The 15,236-nt window shown below is 44.6% G+C and overlaps 1 protein-coding gene across 8 annotated transcripts in view; it reads left to right on the top strand.

Annotated features, from left to right (window-relative positions):
* The window catches only part of SDK1 (sidekick cell adhesion molecule 1), a 1,005,745-nt gene that overhangs the window by 306,969 nt on the left and 683,540 nt on the right, over nucleotides 1-15,236 (top strand). The gene's annotated exons all lie outside the window — the stretch shown is intronic.

Genomic DNA, 15,236 nt, shown 5'->3' with positions numbered 1-15,236 from the left:
GATGTCATTTTCATCCTGAGTTGTGTTTAGCTCCAAGTACTAATTTAATGAGTGCTCGTATTTACTTATAGAGCTGTGGGGTTTTTTCCCTCTTCACTGAGCCGTGTTTTGATGCTACTTTCTCTGATGATAAAACAGTAATTACTGCTTATTTCTCTTTATCCTTTTATCCTACCATGACAGTTTTATTTCCTTTTGACTAATTAGTGGTTCACCCATCTATTGCAGAGTAGTTGCTTTGTGATTAGTTAAGCATTATTTCAAGGTGTTCTTGCCTATTTCACATTTAAGATGTTTATCTAATGCCAAACAGTTTCTGCATTTGGAGCTTTAAGTGATTAACATTTGGTATATATTTTATAGGTGGGCATTTTGCAATGTAATTTAAAGATAATATACCAAATATAAAGGCTTTGAGGATGGACATTTCTGAAAGAATTGTGAAATGCTATAAGCTTGGGCTAAACGTCAAATATTTATGCCATCAGATGGTTGCACTCAGACAAAAAAAAATTGTGAGAAGAAAATGCGCTTTTTTTTCCCCCAAAAAGGATATGTAAAGGCAACTTGCTGAACAATTTTCAGATGTGCCTTCTCCCCGCCTGAGCGTCCATGCAGCCCCTTCTCTAAGCCCAGTGTCCCCGCTCTTCCACTTGGGCGTCAGAGCTCTGCGTGAGCCTACACAATTCTTAAGCTTATTTAGCAAATGTTTCTGTTTTGGTTATTGGGAACAGGAAAAATATTGAAATATGTGAAATCCATATTTTAAGATTCTAGTAAAAATATAAATTACCTTGGAAAATGGGATAACTTCTATCCTTTTTCTTTATTTTATTAAAAGTTGCTTAGGTATCCACCTTTATATTCATTCCAACTATAACAAATGCCTCTGGAGTAGGGGTGAAACAAAGATGAGGATCAATTTCTCATTCTCTTAGAAGACTGTTAGGCTGAAAAAAAAGGCAGCTGAGAGAGAGTCTTGTGAAATATTCTGGAAGGTCCTAGTGTTGATCAAGCACAGTGTGGCTGGGCAAAGGTGGGGTGAGTGCTGGGGAAGAGTTGGTACAAGGAGGGGTGGGTAGATTGAATTAGGCTTCCTCTCAAACACTGGAGCTTCTAACATGTCAATGGTGGAAGGATTATTTTAACTCAGTAGCAAACAACTACAGAGTAATTCATTTGTTAACCTATGGTCTAGCTATGTTTGTGAAACAACATTTACTCAAGAAGTATAAAAGGATACAGAATGAAATAACTCTTAATTTTATAAGCTTGTTTTTTTTTAACCTGCAAGTTCTTGCTAAAGACTGTTTAATTCCTGGTGAACTAATAAGGCAAAGACGCTAGTAGGGCTTTAACTTAGTGTCATAGCAAACAACTGGTCTGCTTACAACCATGAAGCTACTGATGAATCTCCAGTCTCAGTGGAATAATATGCCTGTATAGCTTTTTTCTTAAGAGATGAGATGAGGCTGATTATGGGTATTTACACTTTCTCAAGGCCCTTTAGTTTCTTATTTTCCACCTCGTCATCACCCCCATATGTATTAAGTACCTGCTGTGCAAGATACCATAAATCAGCACTTGCATGGTTTTCTCCACAAGTTTATGCATCATTCAAAGATGTATTACTTTACACATCTAATAAAGTTCAGCTTGGACATCAGATGGAAGGGCATGTATGCATTGCCTCTGCCCAGACGGTTGGCAGACAGAACTCAGATGGCATTAGATCTGTGCCACCAGGTATCATTTCAAAATGGAACGTCTGGCTCAAAGTGTTTCGCACGTGTCGAAACAGGTCAAGCCTCTCCTCCTGCTTTTAGCCTGGCTCTCTGAGGTCAGCTCCCTAACACAGGGGAGAGACGTACCTTTGTCATGGGGAGGGAGAGCCTCATCTTGCCACCCCGCCCCTGTATTTTTTAATATTATCTCGTGACCTTAAAACTGTGAGCTTTAGGCTTTTTTTTTCATTTTCAAGGGAAACAGTAAGTTTAATGTTCCTCAACTTGAAAAATTAGTTGAATAGTCTATTAATAATTTTAACAGCAGCTATTATTTATTGAGTACTACTTTAAACATATCTTCTGTAATCCTCACATTTGCCTTCTGAGGCAGGTATAATTAGCTATCAGAACTGAAGACTGGAGATGTTAAATGACCCACCCAAGGGCACACAGCTGACAAATGGCAGAGCTGCGACTCAAACCCAGGCCTTTCTGGCTCTAAATCTCATGCTCTCTTCTGCATCAGGCTAATTCTTCTTTTCACTTTATTTTGCTGAACCTTCTTCGTGCTTTTGATTTACTTTCTCCTTACACTGCTTTCAACTTTTTTTCTCCTTTTTTAGAACACCAGGTTTCAATTTGAAATGCTGTAGGTTAACCTGCGTTTGCCATGAGCCACAGACACACACACACACACACACACACACACACACACACACACACCCTCGTCAACAGTGAGCATCCCTGCGTGTGCATTGTTTATCCTTTCTGTATTAGGTCTGTTGGTCCCTATCTTCAGAAATTTTTGACAAAGAGAAGGCAAATGTGGCCTTCCAATTAAGGCATGGACTTTATTAAATTCAGAGGTCTAGTGGGAGATGGAGACAGACATTATCTCGATACAGCGATCATCAGGTACCTTAGCGCAGGGTGGATGGCAACAGGAGACGCAGGGGTGGTGACCACGTGCAGAATCTGGCACCCTGTCCGGGGCGGCCTCCTTGTTCTTCAGCTACATATTGTTGAACGAAGAATAGACTGTGTAGGAAAAATACGAGAAATTCATCATCATTTCCAGAAGAGTAGTGGTACCTGCTGGTGGTACCTGAGCTGCTTCACATTCACATGAGACAGGCTGAATGAAAAACTAACACAGTTCTGACTGCAATTGGGGCACTTTTTTTCATTCATTCACCAAGTCCTAGTGCAGGGCGTACTCTGAATAGACAGCAGTAAACGAAAGATCCTGTCCTCAGGGAACCTACATCCAACTGGAAGGAAACAGATGCCAACCTGATGAGTGTATGATATGCCAGCTCATGATACGTAGTAAGGAGAAAACAGAGCAGGGTGACAGAGTAGGGGTGCAGGATGGGGTGGTGGCCATTTTAGACATGAAATCAGAGAAGGCCTCTCGGGTACTAAACTATGAGCAGAGCCCTGAATGAATCCAGGGAGTGAGGCATGGGGGTGTATTGGTGAGAAGAGCACGTGTGAAAGCTCTGAGGGAGGACCGTGCCGGGGCGTTTGAGCAGCAGCAGGGAGGCCAGTGGGGCTGGTGTGGAGCCAGGGAGAGGGCTGGAGATGAGGTGATCAGGGCCGTGGGGCCAGATTCCAGAACCAGATTACTTAGCCATAGTGAGGAGTTGGGCGTTTGCTCTGAGGATCTGAGCAGAGGAGTGATGCAATCTCACTTAGGGTTCTTCTATTAAGAATTATGTTGAGAACAGGGACTTCCCTGGGGGCACAGTGGTTAAGAATCCGCCTGCCAATGCAAGGGACACAGGTCCGATCCCTGGTCCGGGAAGATCCCACATGCCGCGGAGCAGCTAAGCCCTTGCGCCACAACTACTGAGCCCACGAGCCACAACTACTGGAACCCACGTGCCTAGATCCCATGCTCCGCAACAAGAGAAGCCACCGCAGTGAGAAGCCCGTGCACCACAACGAAGAGTAGCCCCCGCTCTCCGCAACTAGAGAAAGCCCGCATGCAGCAACAAAGACCCAACACAGCCAGAAATAAATAAATAAATTTATTTAAAAAAAAAATAAAAGAATTATGTTAAGAACAGGCTGTAGGGTGACAGAATCAGAAGCCAGGAGGCCTGTGAGGGGTTTCTGCAGTAATTCAGGTGGCTTGGATCAGGGTGGTGAGAAGTGTCAGATGCTGATATATTTTGAAAGTAGAAACAATGGGATTTCCCATTGGATTGGATGAGAGGAGAGAAGCCATGGGTAACTCTTAAGAATTTTGGCCTCAGCAACTGATAGGATGGAGTTACCATTTTCTGAAATGGGGAGATGATTTGGGGTGAAACAGTGTTGTGTCTGTGTGTGGGGGGTTGGTGGTGGTGTCTGAAATTCGTGTCGGACATGTTAAGTGTGATGTGCTAGTAGGCGGCCAAGGGGGTCCAGTCGTTAGATAGTTGTATATATCAGACTCAAGGTCAGCAAAGAGATCTTGGTTAAACTTGGGGGTTGTTGCTGTATTGATATTTATAGGTCTTTAAAGCTGTGTATGGACTACATAAGCCAGTTAGCGAAGCCCAAAGAGTTCCATCATTTCACGTAAGATGCCTTTGGCTGCAAGTTACAGAGGATGGCTCTGGCTAAGCAAAAAGAAAATATGTTGGGGTATTTAGAGAACTACAGAACCAGACCACCAGAAGGAGAGGACAGGGTGGAAACCAGGGCTGCTCCCGAGGCCCAGGGAGCAGGGAGCAGGGCGGCACTTCCATGGCCTCCCAAGGACATCCAGGTCCTAATGCCGGGAACAGTTGAATTTGTTAGGTAACATGGCAAAGGGTGAAGGTAGCAGACTCCATAGGGAACTAATACAGTGGGGAGATGGGACAAAGGCACAGTCTCAGGCCAGGAGCTTAACAGTTAAGCTGAGGGTCTATACCCACGACCTGCACATGCCAGGCTCGGCAGCTCTTTCTCTCAACATCTCACCTTGAGACTAGCTAGTGAGAGTCATGAATCCCGTACTGTATATGTAGGTCCTGTCTCCGCCAAGTGATTTTCACCTCCCCTGGGTATTGACCCTCTAAAACGTCTTTGTTTTTATAACTCTGTCTGGCCTGGTGTTATGCAGAGCAGAAATGCAATATTGGAAAGTCTGAATGAATGAATGAAGAAATGTGAAGAAAAATCATGTAATATCTGTAAACATCCTCACCAAAAAAGGGAAAAAAATGGCACAACAAACCTCAGGAGAAAACGGTGCTGATGAAGGAGAAATATATCTTGGGAAAGCAAACAGTATTTTGAAAGAATTGAGAATAAGTTATACTCAGAATTATGAATTGGTAATTATAGGTTTTATGTATCTGAGAAGATGAAAAATGTGCATGTTTATTTTTCTGGTTTACTGAATCCGAACAGTTAGTTTGCTGTCTTTGGGTATCAAAGATGATTATAGCCTTGTCTTACAAATATAGTCTAATTTGATAATAAAATTGTCCTGTTATTTCAGCTTAGATATATGTTCTTTGTTTCCTTATATTTCTCAGAATATGAAATGTGAATGTTGATGTCGTGCAGTATTTCTCTGACCTCCGGGAGGTAATTTATGTCGGCAGTTATCAGATTGGGACGCAGAAACTTGTCCTGTGCAATTCCATTCTTCTGCCTAATTGCAGGCTCTTGTGCTCAAACTGCATCCTGTAGCCTACCTGACAGGAATGTGTAAGCACAAGTGTCCTGGCATGTGTTTTCCTAGGAACGCGTGGTTTATAGATTAAATATTTCAAACCTCCAGTCAGCTTTGTGAGATGACTTGCCAGGAGTGATCTGAATTGTGAAGTATGGGCAGCAAACAGCATCCCAGGTGACTCAGAAACGGTCTGACTCATGATTGTCCATGCTTAAATACTTGAACATCCATTAACCTACTACCATTTCATTTCAATTGCTGCAAGAAAGATTTGTTTAAATTAGCACTTGTATTGGAAGTCACAACTTAATGCTTGAATGAAGTAGATCTGGTTGTAATAATATTTTTATAGTTAACTGGGTTTTCAAAATAATATGCTTTTAAAATTTTTATATTATGTTTTATAGGCATTTTGTGAATGTTTATAGAGTATGTCTTTACGTGTGAATTGAGCCATATTTGGTATAAGTAAAAAAGACTAGGAGATGACGGGCTCCAGACCTGCTTCCACCATTAATTCTGACCTTGGGAAACTTACTTACTCTCCTTTGCCTCCATTTTCTCATGTCAAAAACGAGGAAGGTGACATGAAAGACCTCTGAGGTCCTTTCTGGTGTTCACACCAGCGATGCTCAGGGGAGGGTGCTCAGGGCCAGGCCTGCCTCCCCCTCCCCCTCTTTCCTCCTTCCTGCACTCAGTAGGTACTTACTGAGCACTTGTTTTGTGCCAGGCACTGTGGTAGCTGCTCGGGACAGGACGGGGCCTAAGGACATCGAAGCTTCTGCCTTCACTGAGTTACGGCCCAGTGTGGAAACAGCTTAATAACCAGGGCTCTTTTGGGGGTGATGGAAATCTATGAGGGGAATGGAGGGCGGGACAGGAGAGAACTGAGCGGGAGGGGAGGGAGGTGGACACCCTGCCTCGAGTGGTCAAGGACGCCTCTCTATGCAGGTGACATTTTAAGGTGACACTTTATTGAGTTGTCATTTACATACAACACAATGTACAGATTTTAAACACACAGGTTGATGAATTTTAACAAATGTGTACGCGGATGTAATCACCATCCTAAGCAAGTTTCCTAGGGCAGTTCTTACCCCTGGTCCCTGCCCCGCCCCACCTGCTAATCTCATTCTATTACCGTAGGTTAGTTTGCTTATGCTAGAATTGCTTATAAATAGAATCATGGCATATGAACTCTTTTGTTTCTGCCTTCTTTCATTCGACATAATTTCTGTGATATTCTCGAGGTATTAATAATGATTGTTATTAAATATTTTTTGAGTACCAGGCACTGTTTTAAGTGTTTTCTCTATAATGATTCATTGAATCCTCACAGCAGCCCCATGGGTTGTACTGTTATTATCGTCACTTTGCTGAAAGGAACAACGACAGAGAGAGGCCGGCAGCTGGTTAGTGTTAGAGCCTTTGATTCTTGAGCCCACACTTTGCCTCTGTGCTGCACTGCTCTCTCAGGCTCATGTCTGAAAGATGCAGCCGTGCACACATCTAGAGGACGAATATTCTGAGCACTGGGGCCACATACATGCAAAGGCAAATACAAAGCCTGTTGTACTTGCTAAACTGTTGTCTGGTGCTTAGGGCCTCATGAACAGCGGGCAAAGAGTGTGGAAAGAGAAGGGGCCCAGAAAGGAAATGGGATCCTGGAGGTGCCAGAATCTGGAAAGAAATCTGAGTTTTATTCCATATACAGTGGGACGTCTTTGGAAGAGTTGTGGTTTTATTCTTTGGAAAATTTTTCAAAGTTGTGCTAAAATATATATAACATGAAATTTACCATCTTAACTATTTTTCACTGTAAATTCAGTGGCATTAAATATATTCATATTGTTGCACGGCCATCACCACCACCAATCTTTGGAACTCTTTCATCTTGTGAAACTGCAGCTCTGTCCCCATTAAAGGATAACTCTCCACTCCCCCCTCCCCCCGCTCTTGGCACCCACCCTTCTACTTTCTGTCTCTCTGAATTCGACTCCAGTGGGTCCCTCATATAAGTAAAATCATACAGTATTTGTTTTCTCCTCATTTTTAATTAAACTTAGCATTTTGAGCTAATTGTAGATTCACATACAGTTGTTAAGAAGTAATACAGGGAGATCCCATATGCCCTTTAAACAGTTCCCCTACCTGGTGAGGTCTTGTAGAGCCGTAGTACAGCATCACAGCCAGGTGAGACCTCGTAGAGCTGTGGTGCAGCATCACAGCCAGGTGAGGCCTCGTAGAGCTGTAGTAGAGCATCACAGCCGGGTGAGACCTCGTAGAGCTGTGGTGCAGCATCACAGCCAGGTGAGACCCTGTAGAGCTGTAGTAGAGCATCACAGCCAGGTGAGACCCTGTAGAGCTGTAGTAGAGCATCACAGCCAGGTGAGACCCCATAGAGCTGTAGTAGAGCATCACAGCCAGGTGAGGCCTCGTAGAGCTGTGGTGCAGCATCACAGCCAGGTGAGGCCTCGTAGAGCTGTGGTGCAGCATCACAGCCAGGTGAGGCCTCGTAGAGCTGTAGTAGAGCATCACAGCCGGGTGAGACCTCGTAGAGCTGTGGTGCAGCATCACAGCCAGGTGAGACCCTGTAGAGCTGTAGTAGAGCATCACAGCCAGGTGAGACCCTGTAGAGCTGTAGTAGAGCATCACAGCCAGGTGAGACCTCGTAGAGCTGTAGTAGAGCATCACAGCCAGGTGAGACCCTGTAGAGCTGTAGTAGAGCATCACAGCCAGGTGAGACCCTGTAGAGCTGTGGTGCAGCATCACAGCCAAGTGAGACCCCGTAGAGCTGTAGTAGAGCATCACAGCCGGATGAGACCTCGTAGAGCTGTAGTAGAGCATCACAGCCAGGTGAGACCCCGTAGAGCTGTAGTACAGCATCACAGCCAGGTGAGACCCCGTAGAGCCGTAGTACAGCATCACAGCCAGGTGAGACCCCGTAGAGCTGTGGTGCAGCATCACAGCCAGGATATTGATGTTGATACACTCAAAACACAGAACAGTCCCATCACCACAGGACCCCTCATGTTGCCTGTTTATACCAATAGCTACTTTCCGCCAGCCTTTGTCCCCACCCTAAATCCTGGCAGTCATGAATCTGTTCTCCATTTCTATAATTTTGCAATATAATGGAATTGTGCAATCTGTAACCTTTTAGGATTGGCGTTTTTCACTCGGCATAATTCTCTGTTTAGTTCAGGTTACTGCATGTGTGAGTGCTGGGTTCCTTTTTATTGTGTAGTTTTCCATGGTGTGGACATACCACAGCTTGTGTAACCCTTCACCAGGTGAAGGACATTTGGGCTGTGTACAGTTTTTCACCCTTATGAATACAGCTGCTGTAAATATTCTTGTACATGTTTTGTGTGAACATGTCTTCATTTCTCTGGGATAAATGCCCAGGAGTTCAGTGGCTGGTTATATGGTATTTGCATGTTTAGTTTTTTTAAGAAAATGCCAAATTGTTTCCAGAGTTACTGTACCTATTTATAATCTCACCAACGATGTACAAATGATCCAGTTTCTTTGCTTCCTCACTAGCATTCAATGTTGTCACTATTTTTTTATTTTAGCCATCTCGATGGATATTTAATTACAACTCATTGTGTTTTTAATTTGCATTTCCCTAATGGCTAATGATGTCGAACATCATTTAATGTGCTGATTTTAAAAAGAACCAAATAGGGAAAAACTAAACTTCTTGAAGTGAAAACTACAATCATTTATTTATAAAACCAATTGAATGGGTGAAAGAGCAGACAGTATTGCAGCTAAAGTGAGAAATATTGTTCTGGTAGGTCTGAGGAAAATACTCAGAGTCAGGCACAGAGATAAAAAGATGGAGAGTACAGAAGACAGGCAAAGAGATATAGAGGATAATCAGTAGAAACCTAAGACGGGTCCCAGAAAGAAAGAATGGAGAGAATAGGGGCTAGATAATGTTCAAAGGGATAATTGTTACAATATTTCCTAACATGAGGAATCCTCAGAGTCAAGAAGCAGAAAAAGCTGCAAACAGGATAAATAAAACTAAATCCAAATCTAGGCTTATTATAGTGTAACTGTAGAACCTCAAAGACAAAGAAGAAACCTTAAAAGCAACAATACATGTAATTCAGATTTCCTCAATGGAACAGCCATTAGATGACAGTTGACAGCAATAATAGGGAAGATTATAGTACCTGAGGATATAACTGTCATCACAGAATTTCATATCCAGCCAAACTAATATCCAAAAGTAAGGGAGAAAGGAAGACATTTTCAGACTGAGAATTTACATTTCTGAGAACTTGCTGGAAGATCTACTAAGAATGGGCTTGAGGAAAAAGAATATTGAACCTAGGAGGAAATAGAATGTTAGAAATGTTGGTCTTCATTTTATTATTTTCCTCTAGTTAGGAATTGTTGGTCTTCATTTTATTATTTTTCTCTAGTTAGGAAATGTTTGGTAATTGCAATTTTAATACATTTGAATAACAGAGAAGAAAGTAAAGACAGCAAGATGAGAACCCTTTGGGAGTTTTTATTGAGAATGGCTGCAGAGAAATGGTGAGGATCCGTGAGGTCAGGGGTTGGGTTTTCTCCCCATCGTGGGAAACAGCAGAGAATGTTCCTGTGCTAATGGAAATTCTCTCCTAGAGAAGGAGAGCGCGAGGACGCAGTAGAGTGTGAGTGAGGGGCAGAGCCCCGGAGAAGGTAGAGGCTGGGTGGCATGGGCACCCACATCACCAGCACGTGCACGAGGGCCCCGGTGTGGTGTGGTCCACGGGCTTCATCACTCTGTATGACAGCCCATCGAGGGGCAGCCTTTGATAGAGTCCAGGGCAGCTTCCGCTACAGAACGGGGCCTGATATGGGTTTGGTCGCATGTTGTCTGGCAGACATGCTTGTGGAAAACTGAGGGGTTTCTTGTTGATTTTTATTTCCTCTGTGAATATTGGGACGAGGTTATAAGTTTAGAGTGAAGTGTGACACAAGAAGAGAGGTGAAGGTATTCAGTAATTATCTGGAGAGTCGAAAGCAAATTGAGCAACACGCTAGACTTAGGGGACCATTTGAGTACAGTGGCACCTTTGCGGTTTGTGGTCATGGATTGTCGCAGTAAAGTTGTAGAGAAGGCAGCTGTACAATGAAGGATGAGGTGTAGCCTGTCACGTGGGACCAAGAAACAAGCACGTGGAGGGTTTGCAAATGGGAGGTGGCTCTTGGTTGTCCGGGAGTCGCGTACGGGAGGAGGTGACGGGTGGTCCAGTTCGGCAGAGGCAGGAGACTGCGGCCTGTGAAGTGGAAGAATACCTACCTGAGGGGGGCAGACTGCGGCCTGTGAAGTGGAAGAATACCTGAGGGGGGCACTGAGAGGAAGTGGGTGCTCTGGGCCCCTCAGATCCTCCGACGCCCACCGTGACTGCTCTAGCCAGTCTCTTCCGTTGGAAGGATCAGGTGATGCCGTCCAGGAGGGTGGCCAAGTTAAATTCCTGGGGGTAGACTTTGGCCCTTAGTGAGTCAGCATGGGTGTATGCAGGTGAGGGGTGCGGACCAGCAGATGGACCTCTCCCAGCTGGACTCTTGAGGGACACAGCTTCATGCAGCTTCTTGGAAGTCCTCCTGAGGGTCAAGCACAGCTACACAGCTGGAGTCAGTGGGATCAAGCCCTCCTTGGTCTGTGCTCTCTCCTCCTGCCCCTCCTTCCTGCCTACCTGGGATGACACACACATCAGGAAGGGTTCTGTTTCCCAGAAAAACTGGGCTGAGACATGGGGCATTTGAGGGCTAGACTTCAGAGTGGAATTTCTGTAGGGGCTGGCAAGGTTTAGGGGGTGACCGTGAGCACGGGGCTGAGACGGTGTGGAGGAAATGTCAGCGGAGGACTGAGGCCACGGTGTGAGAGTGGACGGAGACGCGGATGCTGAGCCATGCAGGGTGGCGGCAGGAGAAGGAGCTGGGGGAGATGGAAGGCCAGGAGCCTCCTTCCCCAGTCAGCGGGCGGAGGAAGGGGACGCATCGGGGATGAGCAGCGCGGCAGCTGGGCCACCTGGGCTGCAGAGGAGCTGGGGTTTGGAAGGAGGAAGAGAAGACATGGTTAGACAGTGCCTGCTGGTGGCACGGAAGGGGCTTGCTCTGGGTAGACCAGCACAGCGAAGACCTCCTTGGACTGCTTCTCTGGGCGTTGGGCTCCAACATCTGCAGCTGGGAATCCCACCGCTGTAGACGGAGCGTCTGTGTCCCCTCAGATTCCTGTGTTGAAACCCGATCCTCACTGTGATGGTGTTAGGATGTGGGTCCTTTGGGAGGCGCTTAGGTCATGACGGTGGAGCCCCATACTGCGATGAATGCCCTATAAAAGAGACCCCAGAGAGCTCCTCGCCCCTTCCACCACACGAGGACACAGCGAGAAGGCGGCCGTCTGTGAACTGGGAAGTGGGTTCTCACCAGCCCCTTGATCTTGGACTTCCCAGCCTCTAGAACTGTGAGAAATAATGTTTTTGCTTATGAATGACTTAATCTATGGTATTTTGTTGTAGTGGCCTGAATGGACAAAGACGCCCACCCAGGGCATCTCTCTATCCTGGGGGCAGGTCATGTAACCTCACAGCACCTCTGCTTCCTTTAGGAGCAGGAGAAGAATGGTCTCTTCCTCCTGGAGTTGTCAGGAGATTTAACCAGAGATAATGGAGTGAGAAGTAATTTACCACCTAATGTTCAAGGATGTGAAGACAGTACATGCTACATGTCACCCACATGACATTGCATGTAGCGATCATGTCCTGATGCTTGCTTCAAAAAAGCCCTGTATAGATGTGGCTGAGTTCATGGCTGTGCCTGTAGGCGTCTTCCGGGAGTTAGAGCCAGCTGGGAAGGAGGGACCCAGGGGAAGAGAACGTGCTGGAGCCCTGGGGCTCAGCACCTCTGCCTTAGCTCCTATACATGCTCCATGGGCTTTTCCAAGTGCTGATTTCTAAAGCCTAGAAAGTTCTTTTTGTTGTGGTCGTTCTAACCACACCAGGAGGAGTCCCATCCTCTGAGCTGGTATTATCCTGGAGACTAGTATTAATGTCCATAGAAGCAGGTAAAAGGTTGGAAGCACTGCATCTCTTTGTTGAATGGTGTACAGAATGCTGACCAAGGCTCCAGCTCATTGTGCTTTATCCTGGAACCTCACTGTGCATAGTGAGAGGAGGGCTAAGGTCGTTGTGAGAATTTCACATTTTCTTTCAGGTTGTTAGTCATTGTGACACTGTTGTATGAAGGGTTACCTTATAAACACTAGGAGACCAGGTTATGGGCTACACCTGGCAGCAGCCGGGTATTTAAGTGTGAGGCCTGCATCATGATGCAATGCAGATGGACGTAATGAAGGTCACTGGGTATGTGCAGGCAGCTGACACTGCACCTGCTGCTTTGGCATTCAGGGTACATCACAGCCAGAGGACCATTCCCGTGCAAAGGGAACAGCCTGAGGAATGGGCAAGGGCATCTTACAATTACTTGGTTCCGTTTGAGTTGGCAATGTAGTGTTTAACTTTAATGACAAGAGTTTAATATTCTATGTACCAATTTTTCATTTGAAAATAAAATACCACTTCATTTTACATGAGCAGATCTAGTGACAATAATGAATTTCTTTACAAATATTAGCCTATTATACATCTTAAGTCAGTTGCACATAATTGCATCTCACCAACTCTACATAATACTTTAATTAAAACTAGGATAATGGGCTTCCCTGCTGGCGCAGTGGTTGAGAATCTGCTTGCTAATGCATGGGACACGGGTTCGAGCCCTGGTCTGGGAAGATCCCACATGCCACAGAGCAACTGGGCCCATGAGCCACAATTACTGAGCCTGCGCGTCTGGAGCCTGTTCTCCGCAACAAGAGAGGCCGCGATAGTGTAAGGCCCGCACACCGCGATGAAGAGTGGCCCCCGCTTGCCGCAACTAGAGAAAGCCCTCACACAGAAACGAAGACCCAACAGGTACAAAAATAAAAAATAAAAAAAAAAAAAAAAAAAAAAAAAAACTAGGATAATGAAAATACAGTTTCTTTTTAATAAATTTATTTATTTTATTTATTTATTTTTGGCTGCATTGGGTCCCTGCTGCTGTGCGCGGGCCCCCTCTAATTGCGGTGAGTGGGGGCCACTCTTCGCCACAGTGCGTGGGCTTCCCACTGCAGTGGCCTCTCTTGTTGCGGAGCACAGGCTCCACGTGTGCGGGCTTCAGTAGTTGTGGCTTGCGGGCTCCAGAGCGCAGGCTCAGTAGCTGCGGTGCACGGGCCCAGCTGCTCCGCGGCACGTGGGAACCTCCCCGACCAGGGCTCGAACCCGCACTGGCAGGCGGACTCTTAACCACTGTGCCACCAGGGAAGCCCGAAAATGCAGTTTTAATGAACAGTAAATGCTGCAGTTGCCAAGCCTGGAATGTGTTAATTCGAATCATACCTCACTCTTTAGTTCTTAAATCTGTATCCACATTATGTTTTGAAATGGCAACAATTATGAGCAAGAGGCATTTTTTTTTTGAATTTTATTTTTTTTATACAGCAGGTTCTTATTAGTTATCCATTTTATACATATCAGTGTATATATGTCAATCCCAATCTCCCAATTCATCCCACCCCGCCCCCCCACCCCACCACTTTCCCCCCTTGGTGTCCATACATTTGTTCTCTACATCTGTGTCTTTATTTCTGCCTTGCAAACTGGTTCGTCTGTACCATTTTTCTAGATTCCACATGTATGCGTTAATATGCGATATTTGTTCCTCTCTTTCTGACTTACTTCACTCTGTATGACAGTCTCTAGGTCCATCCACATCTCTACAAATGACCCAATTTCGTTCACTTTTATGGCTGAGTAATATTCCATTGTACATATGTACCACGTCTTCTTTATCCATTCGTCTGTCGATGGGTATTTAGGTTGCTTCCATGACCTGGCTGTTGTAAATAGTGCTGCAGTGAACATTGGGGTGCGTGTGTCTTTTTGAATTATGGTTTTCTCTGGGTGTATGCCCAGTAGTGGGATTGCTGGGTCATTTGGTAATTCTATTTTTAGTTTTTTAAGGAGCCTCCATACTGTTCTCCATAGTGGCTGTATCAATTTACATTCTCACCAACAGTGCAAGAAGGTTCCCTCTTCTCCACACCCTCTCCAGCATTTGTTGTTTGTAGATTTTCTGATGATGCCCATTCTAATCTGTGTGAGGTGATGCCTCATTGTAGTTTTGATTTACATTTCTCTAGTGATTAGTGATGTTGAGCAGCTTTTCATGTGCCTCTTAGCCATCTGCATGTCTTCTTTGGAGAAATGTCTATTTAGGTCTTCTGCCCATTTTTTGATTGGTTTTTTTTTTTAATATTGAGTTGCATGAGCTGTTTATATATTTTGGAGATTAATCCTTTGTCCGTTGATTCATTTGCAAATATTTTCTCCCATTCTAAGGGTTGTCTTTTGTCTTGTTGATAGTTTCCTTTGCTGTGCAAAAACTTTTAAGTTTCATTAGGTCCCATTTGTTTATTTTTGTTTTTATTTCCATTATTCTAGGAGGTGGGTCAAAAAAGATCTTGCTGTGATTTATGTCAAAGAGTGTTCTTCCTATGTTTTCCTCTAAGAGTTTTATAGTGTCCAGGAGGCATTTTAAAATACGTTTATTAGTATGTACTACTAAGTAATATGCTTCTTTATGGCTATCATATATCTGTCTATCCCCCTTGCATATATAGTTGGTTGTTTGCTGCTAATTACAATCTGTAGAAGTAGATTAAGGTTTTCTATGTCTTTTTTCTCCCAGTTTTATTGAGATATAATTGACATATAACACTATTATTTTAAGATGTGCAACATCAT

This window comes from Balaenoptera physalus, assembly GCF_965194825.1.
Source record: "Balaenoptera physalus genome assembly, chromosome: 16".
In the NCBI taxonomy this organism is placed as follows: Eukaryota; Metazoa; Chordata; class Mammalia; order Artiodactyla; family Balaenopteridae; genus Balaenoptera; species Balaenoptera physalus.
The sequence above is the reverse complement of the archived record's forward strand: the minus strand, read 5'-3'. Positions and strand labels throughout refer to the sequence as shown.